The 11,594-nt window shown below is 43.5% G+C and overlaps 1 protein-coding gene across 15 annotated transcripts in view; it reads right to left on the reverse strand.

The window, feature by feature from the left end:
• Positions 1 to 5,056, reverse strand: part of KATNBL1 (katanin regulatory subunit B1 like 1) — a 68,111-nt gene extending 63,055 nt beyond the window's left edge. For 5 of the 15 annotated variants that reach the window (XM_063652554.1, XM_054450492.2, XM_054450494.2 and 2 more), the window contains exon 1: positions 4,869 to 5,009. The gene's annotated coding sequence lies outside the window, so the exon portion shown is untranslated. Of the gene's footprint in view, positions 1 to 4,868 lie in introns of all 15 variants that reach the window. The other 10 variants (XM_063652557.1, XM_063652552.1, XM_054450504.2 and 7 more) reach the window with 6 other exon arrangements.
• Between the last annotated feature and the right edge of the window lie 6,538 nt (positions 5,057 to 11,594).

Below are 11,594 nucleotides of genomic sequence, written 5' to 3' on the forward strand. Positions count from 1 at the left end.
GCTCACTGCAACCTCCGCCTCCCGAGCTCAAGTGATTCCCCTGCCTCAGCCTCCTGAGTAGCTGGGGCTACAAGCGTGCACCACCACACCCAACTAATTTTTTGTATTTTAGTAAAGATGGGGTTTCACCATGTTGACCAGGATGGTCTCGATCTCTCGACCTTGTGAACCACCCATGTAGGCCTCCCAAAGTGCTGGGATTACAGGCATGAGCCACTGCGCCTGAAGAGTGCCAGTTTTTAAATGCTGTGCCATGAATCCTCCATGGATGAAAGGCCAAATTTTAATCAATATATATAATTCATTTTTGCTACAATAGTAAATGTCCTGTTATTGATTATATTAAGTGGCACAGCGAATGGCTAGGACATAGGTTTTTGAAAGTAAGAGTAAAATGCATACTGAAATGTCAAGCTGGCACTTAAGTATGTGGTGATGGTCAAAATCTTACTCTGTGAGTAAGAGGGGCAGCCAGGGCAGTAATCGCTTAATAGTTCTGAAAGGCAATTAAGTGAACAACAGACGCTTTGCTACTGCTGGGAGGTATTTTTATATTGTAGGAATGACGGGTTGTACTCCGGTTGGTTTGCATTTTGAATTCCTTCAAGATACTCAGAGCATCTGCGCAGTACTCCAACAAACTTTATCTTTCCCCAGCAACCCATTCCTTCATTTCTTCACTCGTTCAACAAATATTAAGTACACGTTACAGACTAATTACTGTTCTACGCACTGGGGAAACATCAGTGGACCAAACAAAAATCCCTGCTGTACTGAAGCTTATATTCTATTGGCCTTTAAATTCCATCCTAAGATTTCTTCCTCAACCCTATCATATAAGTAGCTTTTAAAAATGCCTTTAGAAGAAATAATCTATGATTAATCACACTAAGATGTAAAAGACTATCCAGAGGCCTCTTCCCCACAGGTCTCCCTCCTCCCCAAAGAACTCCCCTCAATAAGTAACTATTTTATAGATTCTCGACCTTGGAGATAATTTCAGATGAGATTAAATCACTTGCCCAAGAACACTTAGTTACTAACAGGCTTAGTGTTGTGACTTACAGTAATAGTGCCTTTCCCACTGTAACACCAAGCTGTGCATCTTAAGAGTATGCTAGTGAGCAGAGGAGATGCTAGAATGAGCATCTCATGACTCATACATAGGTGGTAGGTTTCTGGGTGACTTGCTCAAGGCAAAAAGAATTTCAGACAGTATATAAAACTTAAGGAGAGAGAGGTGGTTACAGGAAGCCAAAAAGGGAGTCCTTTCAGAATACCTTTTCTCTCATTTCTAGCCTCATCATACCCCAAGAACAAGAATGGTAAATATAATGCAGAAGTCTCCAAAGTTAAGGGGTATTAAGCTGGTAGTGTAAAAATACTTAGATGAGCAAGAAATAGTAAACACAGCATTTGAACCTGGCAAAGAAAAGTCAAATTATGCCGGGCATGGTGGCTCACGCCTGTAATCCCAGCACTTTGGGAGGCCGAGGCGGGCTGATCACCTGGGTCAGGAGTTCAAGACCAGCCTGGCCGACATGGCAAAACCCCGTCTCAACTAAAAATACAAAAATTACCCGGGTGTGGTGGTGGGCGCTTGTAATCCCAGCTACTCAGGAGGCTGAGGCAGGAAAATAGCTTGAACCCAGGAGGTGGAGGTTGTGGTGAGTCAAGATCTTGCCACTGTACTCCAGCCTGGGAGACAAGAGCAAGACTCTGTCTCAAAAAAAAAAAAAAAAGAAAAGAAAAGTCAAATTACACCCTTCCAATTTAAAAAGTGTATGCTCCCAGTAAAAGTACCATTTGTATTAGGTTTAAGGTGTTTAATTAAAAAACATTATATTCCTAAATACATTTTCCAGAAAGCACCAAATTAACTAACATAGATCAACAAATATAATGATTGATAAAACATCAACATAATATTGACTAGTGTAATGTTATGATGCATCTTGTTACTAGACAATACTTTTTTTTTTTTTTTCCTGAGACAGGGTCTTGCTTTGTCACCCAGGCTGGAGTGCAGTAATATGATCATGGCTCACTGCGGCCTCCAACTTCTGGACTCAAGGAATCCTCTCACCTCAGCCTCCCAAGGAGCTGTGACTACAGGCGCATGCCATTACACCTGCCTAATTTTATTTTATTTTATTTTTGAGATGGAGTCTCACTCTGTCGCCCAGGCTGGAGGGCAGTGGTGCGATCTCAGCTCACTGCAACCTCTGCCTCCCGGGTTCAACTGATTCTCCTGCCTCAGCCTCCCGAGTAGCTGGAACTACAGGTGCGTGCCACCACGCCCAGCTAATTTTTTGTATTTAGAGACGGGGTTTCATCGTGTTAGCCAGGATGGTCTCGATCTCCTGACCTCATGATCCACCTGCCTCAGCCTCCCCAAGTGCTAGGATTACAGGCATGACCCACTGGCCCTAATTTTAAAATGTTTTGTAGAGATGGAGTCTTGTTATGTTGCCCAGGCTGGTCTCAAACTTCTGGGCTCAAGCTTTCCTCCCACCGTTGGCCTCCCAAAGTGCTGGGATTACAGGTGTGAGCCACACCGGTCTGTTGCTGCACTGAAGTGCAGTGGCACAATCTCGGCTCACTGTAGCCTTGACCTCTTGGGCTTAAGCAATCTTCCCACCCCAGCCTCCCAAGTAGCTGGGACTACAGACACATGCCACCATGCCTGACAAAATATTTTAAACTTTTTGTAGAGATATGGTCTCGCTATGTTGCCTAGGCTGCTCTCGAACTCCTGGCTTCCAGAGATCCTCCTGTCTTGGCCTCCCAAAGTGTTGGGATTACCAACCATGCCTAGCCCCACCATCCACCCTTCTATTCAGTGCCCTACATAAATCCTGCAATTGTTAGTTTTTTGCAGAAGCTTTACCCAGTTCAGTTCTGCATTCATCCACTGTACTAATGAAGAGTGTCATATATATTTTTTGTTGTTAATCTCATAACCCAAACTAGATTAATCTCCCTAAGGTTGGTTGCCCTGGCACATTTTTTATTTTTATTATTTTTTATTTCAATAGGTTTTGGGGGAACAGGTGGTGTTTGGTTACATGAATCAGTTATTCAAGGGTGATTTCCGAGATTCTGGTGCACCCATTACCTGAGCAGTGAACACTGTATCCAATGTGTAGTCTTTTATCCCTCATCCGCCTCCCACTCTCTTTCTACCAAGTTCCCAAAGTCCATAGTGTCATTCTTGCCGCACATTTCTTTTGTATAGCCAATTGGGTTCTACCACCCTGTTGGGCATACAGGCAATCGAAAGCTTTGTAACTGATGAATGACATTTAAAAGCTCTGCTATAGATAAGTATAAACTGCTGATTTCTTACTAAGTGATGTTGCTTTTGAACTTTATTCCTTGTCAAGGAGGTATTAGTTTAAGTATAACCATTTCAAGTACAGAATAACCACTCAATAAGTTTTAGGGATGAAAACATTTAACATGTAATTTTTTTATTTTAAAGTAATACGTAAGTTGCTAAGACTAACACTTTCAAAACTTTCAGGAAAGGATATAAAGGAATCCAAAACATAAATTATAACACACATAAAGCTTATAAACTCCATTTATCTTAAAATAGTCAATGGATTTTTTGCTCAGACACAAACCTTAAGTATAATCATCAAGAGCAGAAAACTTGAACGAATGGTGTGAGAATGAATGTATGTGTACACAAAGGCACACTCAGGTCTCCGAAGTTGAAGTAAATGAAATGAAAGGGCTTTGTAAACTAAAAAGAGCCACATATAAAGGAGGTAGTAGAGCAGCAGAGTTAAAAGCGTGGAGCCAGCCTGCTCGGGTGTTAATTATATTAGCTGTGTAACCCTGTACGGTACAAGTTACAATACTAAAATTTCCTGCGCCTTAGTTTCTTCACTGTCAAAATGGGGACAACCGTAGATATCCCAAAGCAAAGCTCTTAATACGTCTAGCGCATAGAAAGCACAAAATAAATATTGCCCATCATTATGATCACACTGACTAATATTATTATTGGCTAATATTAGTTATTAGCCAAGTAAAAGCCTCAATGGATGATGTTTCAATTCAAGTCCGAAGCTGGCTATCCAAAGAAACTCCAAAAAACCAGCATATTTAAGCTATTAGGTGGACTAGTTTCTCATAATTCTCGCAAGTGCTGAACTGATGATTATTACACAACTAATTTCTCTTACAATTTTTTTTAAATCAGCAAAGAAACTGACATAGGTACCTCTGTTTTCAAGGAACTTTATAAGCCACAAGAAAACCAACTCTTTGTTATCTCCATATTTAAGCAATTTAAGAGCGTAGTAAAAGCCTAGATACTTTACAGAACAACTTTTCAGAAAATACAATAAGGTTTTCAAAGTTGCAATCGACAATTCTTATGCAGTTATGTCAAGTTTTTGTCCTGCGAAACAAAAGCTCATCCGTCAGGAATCCGAGGACCCGTCGGAAAATGAGGAAATGCCTGGGCCGGGCCTAGGCGCTCTGCGGAAAACCTGTCCACAAAAGAGCTCGCCCCACACTCGTTCTGTCCTTCACCTTCCCCAGGTGCAGCTGTCGACTCCACCCGAAGATAAATAAGTGACAACAGGTTCCGTTCACGTCTCTCCCGGCCCAGGCCCCAGGAGCCCCCCAGCGCCCTCCGCCCGACCCTCCCCGCAGGGGCCGGCAGAGGGGCTCCGCCCCGGCCTTGCCGCCCCGCCCCGCGACCCGGCAGCGCTGCCGCGAGCCGGGCCGAGCCGAGGCCGCCGCGGGGGCCTGCAGGTGGGCCCAGGGCGCGGCCAAGCCCGGCTGGACTAGCCCCGCCAGGGCAGGGCAGCTGCGGGCGCGGGGCTCGCACCGGCTCGGCAGTCACTTACCGGCGCCTCATGGTACCGCGGCGCCTCAGCCCAGCCTCGGCGCTGACGATCAGCGCCCGACAGCCTAGAGCGTCCCTCGGCTTCTGGGCCCAGTCCCACTCAGGGCCATTCAAACGCGGCCGCGCGCGCGGCCCGCCGGGATAGCTGGCGATGTGGGCGTCTCGCGGGCTCCGCCCAACGTTGGCTCCGCCCCTCTGGGGGTCGCTAAGCGCCGGAGGGGAAAAGGACCTGTGGCCACAGTGCCCCCTGGTGGCCAGAGCTTCGCATGGTAGCCTTGCCATGGCGCGAGAAGTGATGGTTGCGATAGGAACTGAGGGTGGGTAAAGGTCAACGAATGACCGACCGTGCGCTAGGAACAACCCAGTGTGGGAGACCGTGCCTTAGTGGTGTACCAGGAGGTGCAAACAATTTCCTATAAAGTTATAGTTCCGGGAGAGATTTATTCATTCACACCTATTTAAATACACTAAGGGTCTGGGCACAGTGGCTCACACCTGTAATCCCAGCACTTTGAGAGGCCGAAGCAGGAGGTTCACCCAAGCCCAGGAATTCAAGACCAGCCTGGACGACATGGGGACAACTACCCCCCGACCCCCACCTCCGCCCCCGTCTCTATAAAAATAAAAATGATACTAATAAACGCTCTAAGGCATAGTTTCTAAAAGCATGGATTGTGGAACTATGTGACCTTGAGCAAGTCACATAAACTCCTAGGTGTTTTGCTTTCCCCTTCTGTAAAATGGGGATACTAACAAGAGTATCTGTCTCTTAGTATTGTGAGGATTAAATGAATCAATACGTATAAAATGCTTAGAGGAGTGCCTGGCATATGGTAAGCCCTACGTGTTTGTTAATCATCATTTTTTTAGTTCCTATTATGTGCCAAACTTTGTGGTAGACTCTTAAGAACACAAGAAATGTACATGATGCAGAACCTGTCCTCAGGAAGCCAGTTCGGTCTTGTTGGCATGGGGAACACTAAATTAGATTATGAGGTTAGGGTTGGGTCTGTAGATGATGAACTTTTAATTACTGAGGGCAGTTCTCTTCATTAGAACCAGGCTGCTCACCTTCATAGATAAGCCACTGGTCAAGGTTAGCCAAGCTGTGACAGGAACAAGTTTGTCTAGGGTGGTTCTCTCGCCCCTTGCAGAAACCAACCAAGCAGTGCCTTTGATGGAAACACTTCCTCACCACAAGACTACATCCCTCGGCTTGCTTTTTCAGGCACTCATTTCGGAACTCAAGGCTTGCCTACGGAGCAGGCTGCTTAAGTTTGGTTTAACAATCTTTTTGAAGGCCCGTCATGTGCCAGGCAAATTGTGCCTGGTGCTGGAAATTGCCTGAAGCAGCTCTCAGTGGCTTGAAAAACAGGAAAAGAGATCATTCCAATACACTGCAGTGATAAACGGTATCTCCTAAATGCCGTGGGAGTTCCGAGCAATGGGAGGCCTGTCAGATAAACTGATCAGAACTAAGATGTCATCAGGTTGTTATAACTTTATGTATTTTTCCTCCCTAGTAACAGAGTCCTTACTTAATATAAAAAAAAAAAAAAAAAGTAATGTTGAAAATTTAGGCAAGACCTTAGGGCAGTGGGAAAATAGTTTTAGGATATTTGGCATAAGCAACACCTTTGAGAGCTTCTCGATTGTACCAAGCATAAGCAAGGCACATACATGCCTATGTGTGGGGCCACATCTGTTAACAGGTGGTACTGTTGAGAGAGTCCAGCTAGGTGAGTAAAGGAAGCTGGAGCCCTAGGTTCCATGGATGTACAATGAAGAATATTTCCTGAATATGACTTCCACTAAGTAGATGTGTTGTTTTAAAGAAAATAAAAATTCAACACACATGGGTGAAGTCACTTTCTCTCAAGTCATTTCTTCATCATCATAAACAGGAATTTCTTGATGACCCACTATGCAAAAGGCACTGTGCTGGCCTCTCATCAGAAGAATAGGGTAAAAAGAGTGTACTATATGATCCTTATCCTCAAGGGAGGCTAAAGAGTTAAGACAAGTAATGGAGTCCTGGAACTCAGGGAATCTGCTGTGTTAACACAGAAGAATCTCAGCTAATACAAGGTCTCCAGTTGCTGGAGGCCAGAGAAGAACCTTGATATTCTCATTTCTGGAGCTTGTTAGGGCACAGGATCTCAGGCAGGTTAATCTCCAGAGCCAAGTTATAAAGTTTGTATCAGTGATGGGCAGCCCAGGCCCCCACATCTCATAATTTCACATAAAAATAAGGAAAACTGCCTTTGCATTGCTACTTTTGGAATATATACAAATACTGTCATCTTAGTGATGAAAATGCAAGGGAACTTTCTTCATTGATAGTTTTCCTATCAATAAAGTTGAATTTTTCCCCCTTGGGGCTCAATAAAATTTGAATTCTTACTAAAAAAAGGTACAGCCCACACATTTAAAAAATCCCTACATCAGTGCTTGTGTACAAAAAGGTGGTTTACTGATAGCCTTCGTGGTGGGCAGTCTCCAAGGGCGTCTACTCCTGTGGCCATTCCTTCATTCCTTCCGAGAGAACAGGCAGCTAAGTTAGCCTTCCTGCCTCACATCCCCCTCTCTACAGGGTGCAGAATCATTCAAGGACACAGTGTAGAGTGACCCACATGAGAAAAGAGCTGCCATGCAGTCCTGTGTACACTGCTTGATGGCAAGCAGGGGAGGGATGGTGGAGCTGGGCCTGATGAGCTGGAGAGGACAGACAGGGTGTTCCAGACAGAGAGGGGGAAATGCAAAGTAAGTTCTAGTACTGCAGTCTGTTCTGATTTGAGTGGAGGGAAAAGTGCTTGGAAGAGTCACAGGAGTGAAGACTGAAAAGGTATGTAAGGCACCTGATAGGTTGCGAAGACCTGGAATTATCAAGCAAAGTGTTTGAGGTGCAAGGAGACAGCAAAGACAATTGAGCAGGGGAATGACTAAGTCAGTTCTTTAGAAGGATTGATCTGTTTGGGAGGCCAAGGTGAAAGGATCGCTTAAGGCCAGGAGTTTGAGACCAGCCTGGGCAATACTGCAACACCTCATCTCTACAAAAAATTTAAAAAATAGTTGGGCATGGTGGCTCATACCTGTAGTCCTAGCTACTCGGGAGGCTGAGGTGGGAGGATCACTTGAGCCAAGGAGCTCAAGATTATAGTAAGCTATGATTATGCCACTGTAGTCCAGCAAGAGAGTGAGACCCTGTCTCTTAAAAAAAAAAAAAAAAAAAACAAGAAGAAGAGTTGATTTGTTACCAGGATGCTGGATGGCTAGGGGTAGGGAGGAAAGACTGATGGCAATAACATTAGGTATAAAAGTATAGTTCAGTCCAGGGTCCTAGGAGCCATATCATTTACTGCATTGTATGTCATTCTCATTGAGACCGATGCTGATCCTGACAGAGAACAATGCCTGAAGGGACTTAAAAGACAGCAACAGCTCACCCATTCCACACTGCTCAGCCTCAGCACCTTTGGAAAATTCTAGGCAGTTGACTTTAGCAGTCAAAGTGAGAAGTCAATCCCTTTTTTCTGCTCCTCCATTCCCTACCTTTGCAGGCTGTGGAAGGAAGTAATGGCAGAAGCAGTAAGCAAAAAAAAAAAAAAAAAAAAAAAAAAACCCAAAAAACAAAACAAAACCCCTGGTAGTGTTTTTTGGGAGGTGAAGGGTGGGTAGTAGGGAGGTGTTGAGTGATAGGGGGATCCTATTTTTAAGATAGCTTGTTTCTGCTACATCTACAGCCCTCTATTATAAATCTACAACTGAGAAGCAGGTGACCCAAAAACATTTATGACTATGATAATATTTGGTATTTATAGACTTTCAAATCTGAATCTCAAGAAACCATCTCTCTCCTCCCGCAAGTACATTTCCTGCAATTAGACTATACTGTCACCAGGTGGAATGTGGTGGGGGCAGCATGTTAGACTAGCCTTGGAGCAAGGCTCATCTCTATTTAAAGCCTAGATTGCTGCCTTTGGGCCCTTTCTACACCGGTTTTTACCTTAATGTGCAATGGGAATAATAACACTCTCCTCTCAGGGGCTGTTGGGAAATGGGATAAACTATATAAAACATATACAACAATGCCTAGAGCAGTGATTGTGTCTCTCTCTGAAAAACAACCCGCACCCCTAATTAACCTGTTTAGTGATTTTTCCAAGATAGAGAAGAATACAATATGGTTGACTGCTGCCTTGGAAAAGGGAAGTCCTGGAATTAGACTACCTGGGAGTCAGGGTGCAGGAGAGGGTGAAGTGTCAATGTTGGGGGTGGGGTCAGGAGGCAGGGAACAGACTCACTGTGATGCTGATGGCCTGGGAACCAGAACAGGGTACCTAAAAGTCCTATCATATGCAAAACAAATCCAATTATGTATGCAGTTGCTGGTGGAGGTGGTGGGGGGAGGGGAGATGTTCAGTACAACTGGGACCGCATAACAGGGGAAGTACAGAGGAGTTCCTGGCGAGCAGGCAAGCAGGAAATAAAATGCGCTAGCAGTTAGCAGGGCAACAATCATCAGAAGCAGAAAGTCCTTGAGAAGAGGACTTAAAAGAGCAAAGCGGGTCCCTAGCCTCAAGAGATAGGAGCAATAGAAAGATTACTAAGACACTTCTTGGAGCCGGACACAAAGGCAGAACCGCTCTTGCAGTTACACAATTGAGCCTGAACCTAAACTGGCTTGAGTTACTTCCCCAACTTAGCTCTGTGTTCTTCAGAACATCAGTTCTAAGAGATGTTGACAGGTTCAAAAAAGAAGAGAAAAAGAAGAAAGTGGTTTCCTTGGCCACAGAAGTTTGGTAACTGCTGAAGTAAACAAATATTTCTTTACTGTCGCACTTCTCAGTCTTTAAAAACCTAACATTTGTTGACAATTTTTAAAGAAAGATACGTGCAGTGTTTCCTAAACTTATCTGAATGCTTAATCCTTTAAATGGGAGAACACAAATAATATTATCTAAGAAGGGTGTCAGGACTAGTCCAGGTCCTGGGGAATAGGGTGTGGCTCCAGCAGCAGGCTGGGAGGAGAGGAGTATGGAAGCTGGATCAGGCATGGTGCCTCATGATCAGGGCTGATGAAAGCAACAGGCCTGAAAATCTGGCAGAGCCGTAAGAAACATTTTAAAAAACTGAAATAAAAATGTACTCATCCTTTTTCCTGTGCCTTTTCTAAAAAGTAAAAATACCGCTCTTCATGAAATAGCATGTTATAAAACAGTATACAGTATTAAATAAGTCTAAATATTAATTTTTAAAGTCTGGAAACATCTAAATCAAAATGCTCATGAAAGGTTTTTTTTTGGCATGATAGGATTTGTTGGTTATCATCTTTTTTGCCTATTTGTATTTCTCATTTATGTAATAAATGTATTGCTTTTAAATTAAAGTTACTTTTTAAAATCACTTTATTAAAGAAACCAATCATAGCAATTAGGAAATTAAGTAAAACTTCTTGTGGGCCGAGCGCGGTGGCTCACGCCTGTAATCCCAGCACTTTGGGAGGCTGAGGCGGGTGGATCACAAGGTCAGGAGATCGAGACCATCCTGGCTAACACAGTGAAACCCCGTCTCTACTGAAAATACAAAAAATTAGCCGGGCATGGTGGCGGGCACCTGTAGTCCCAGCTACTTGGGAGGCTGAGGCAGGAGAATGGCGTGAACCCAGGAGGCGGAGCTTGCAGTGAGCTGAGATCGTGCCACTGCACTCCAGCCTGGGCGACAGAGCGAGACTCTGTCTCAAAAAAAAAACACTTTTCATGTAAATGTTTTAAAGTTTAGTATTTAATTCTGTAACTATGGCAATATTATTTTACTTGTTATTATTTTATTGTTATAATTTTCTCCTTAAGCTAACGCTTAATACATCTGAACAGACTCTCTTTTAGAGAGACGTATTTGTTTCTTAGGGTTGCTGTGACAAATTACCACAAACTGAATAGCTTAAACCAACAGAAGTATATTATCTCACAGTTCCGGAGGCTAGAAGTCCAAAATCCAGCCTCCGGAACAGGACCATGCGCCCTCTGAAGGCTCTAGGGAATAATACTTTGCCTCCTCTTCCTAGCTTCCTCGGCTTATAGCTGCATCATTCCGATCTGTCTCCATTCATCACATGGCCTTCTTCCCTATGTGTCTGTGTGACCTCTCTTCATATAAGAATGCTATAGTCATCAGATTTAGGACTCACTGTAATCCAGTATGACCTCATCTTAACCAATGTATCAGCCAAGACCTTAATTGCAAAGATCTGATGTGAGACTCTGGGTGGATACGAATTTGGGGATGGGGAGGAAATTATTCAATTCACTGAAAGACTCTAGCAATGATTTAATCAGTAAACCCTTAGAACTGTAAATCAGTACATTTTAGAGAGCCTATTTGAACCCATCAACATTTTAACTGTATAAAACTGTGGGAAGAAATCCTAATTGTATCACTGTCCTACAGAAATGTGTTGACAAGTACCCAACGATGTTCACAGCAACATTTTTTTTGTAATAGCGAAAAATGGGAACAAGCTGAATGACTATCAATTTGGGACTAATTAAATTATCTCACATCTACATTCTGCAGCCTTGAAAAAGAATAAGGTAGATCTGCATGATAGACATGGAAGATATCCAAAATAGATTAAGTTAAAAAAGCAAGTCAACAGACAGTGTTTAGTACATTCCTATTTACATAATGAGCAAATTAAATAACTCTACATTTATGTACATGTTTT

Source organism: Pongo pygmaeus, chromosome 16, assembly GCF_028885625.2.
Source record: "Pongo pygmaeus isolate AG05252 chromosome 16, NHGRI_mPonPyg2-v2.0_pri, whole genome shotgun sequence".
Classification (NCBI taxonomy): Eukaryota; Metazoa; Chordata; class Mammalia; order Primates; family Hominidae; genus Pongo; species Pongo pygmaeus.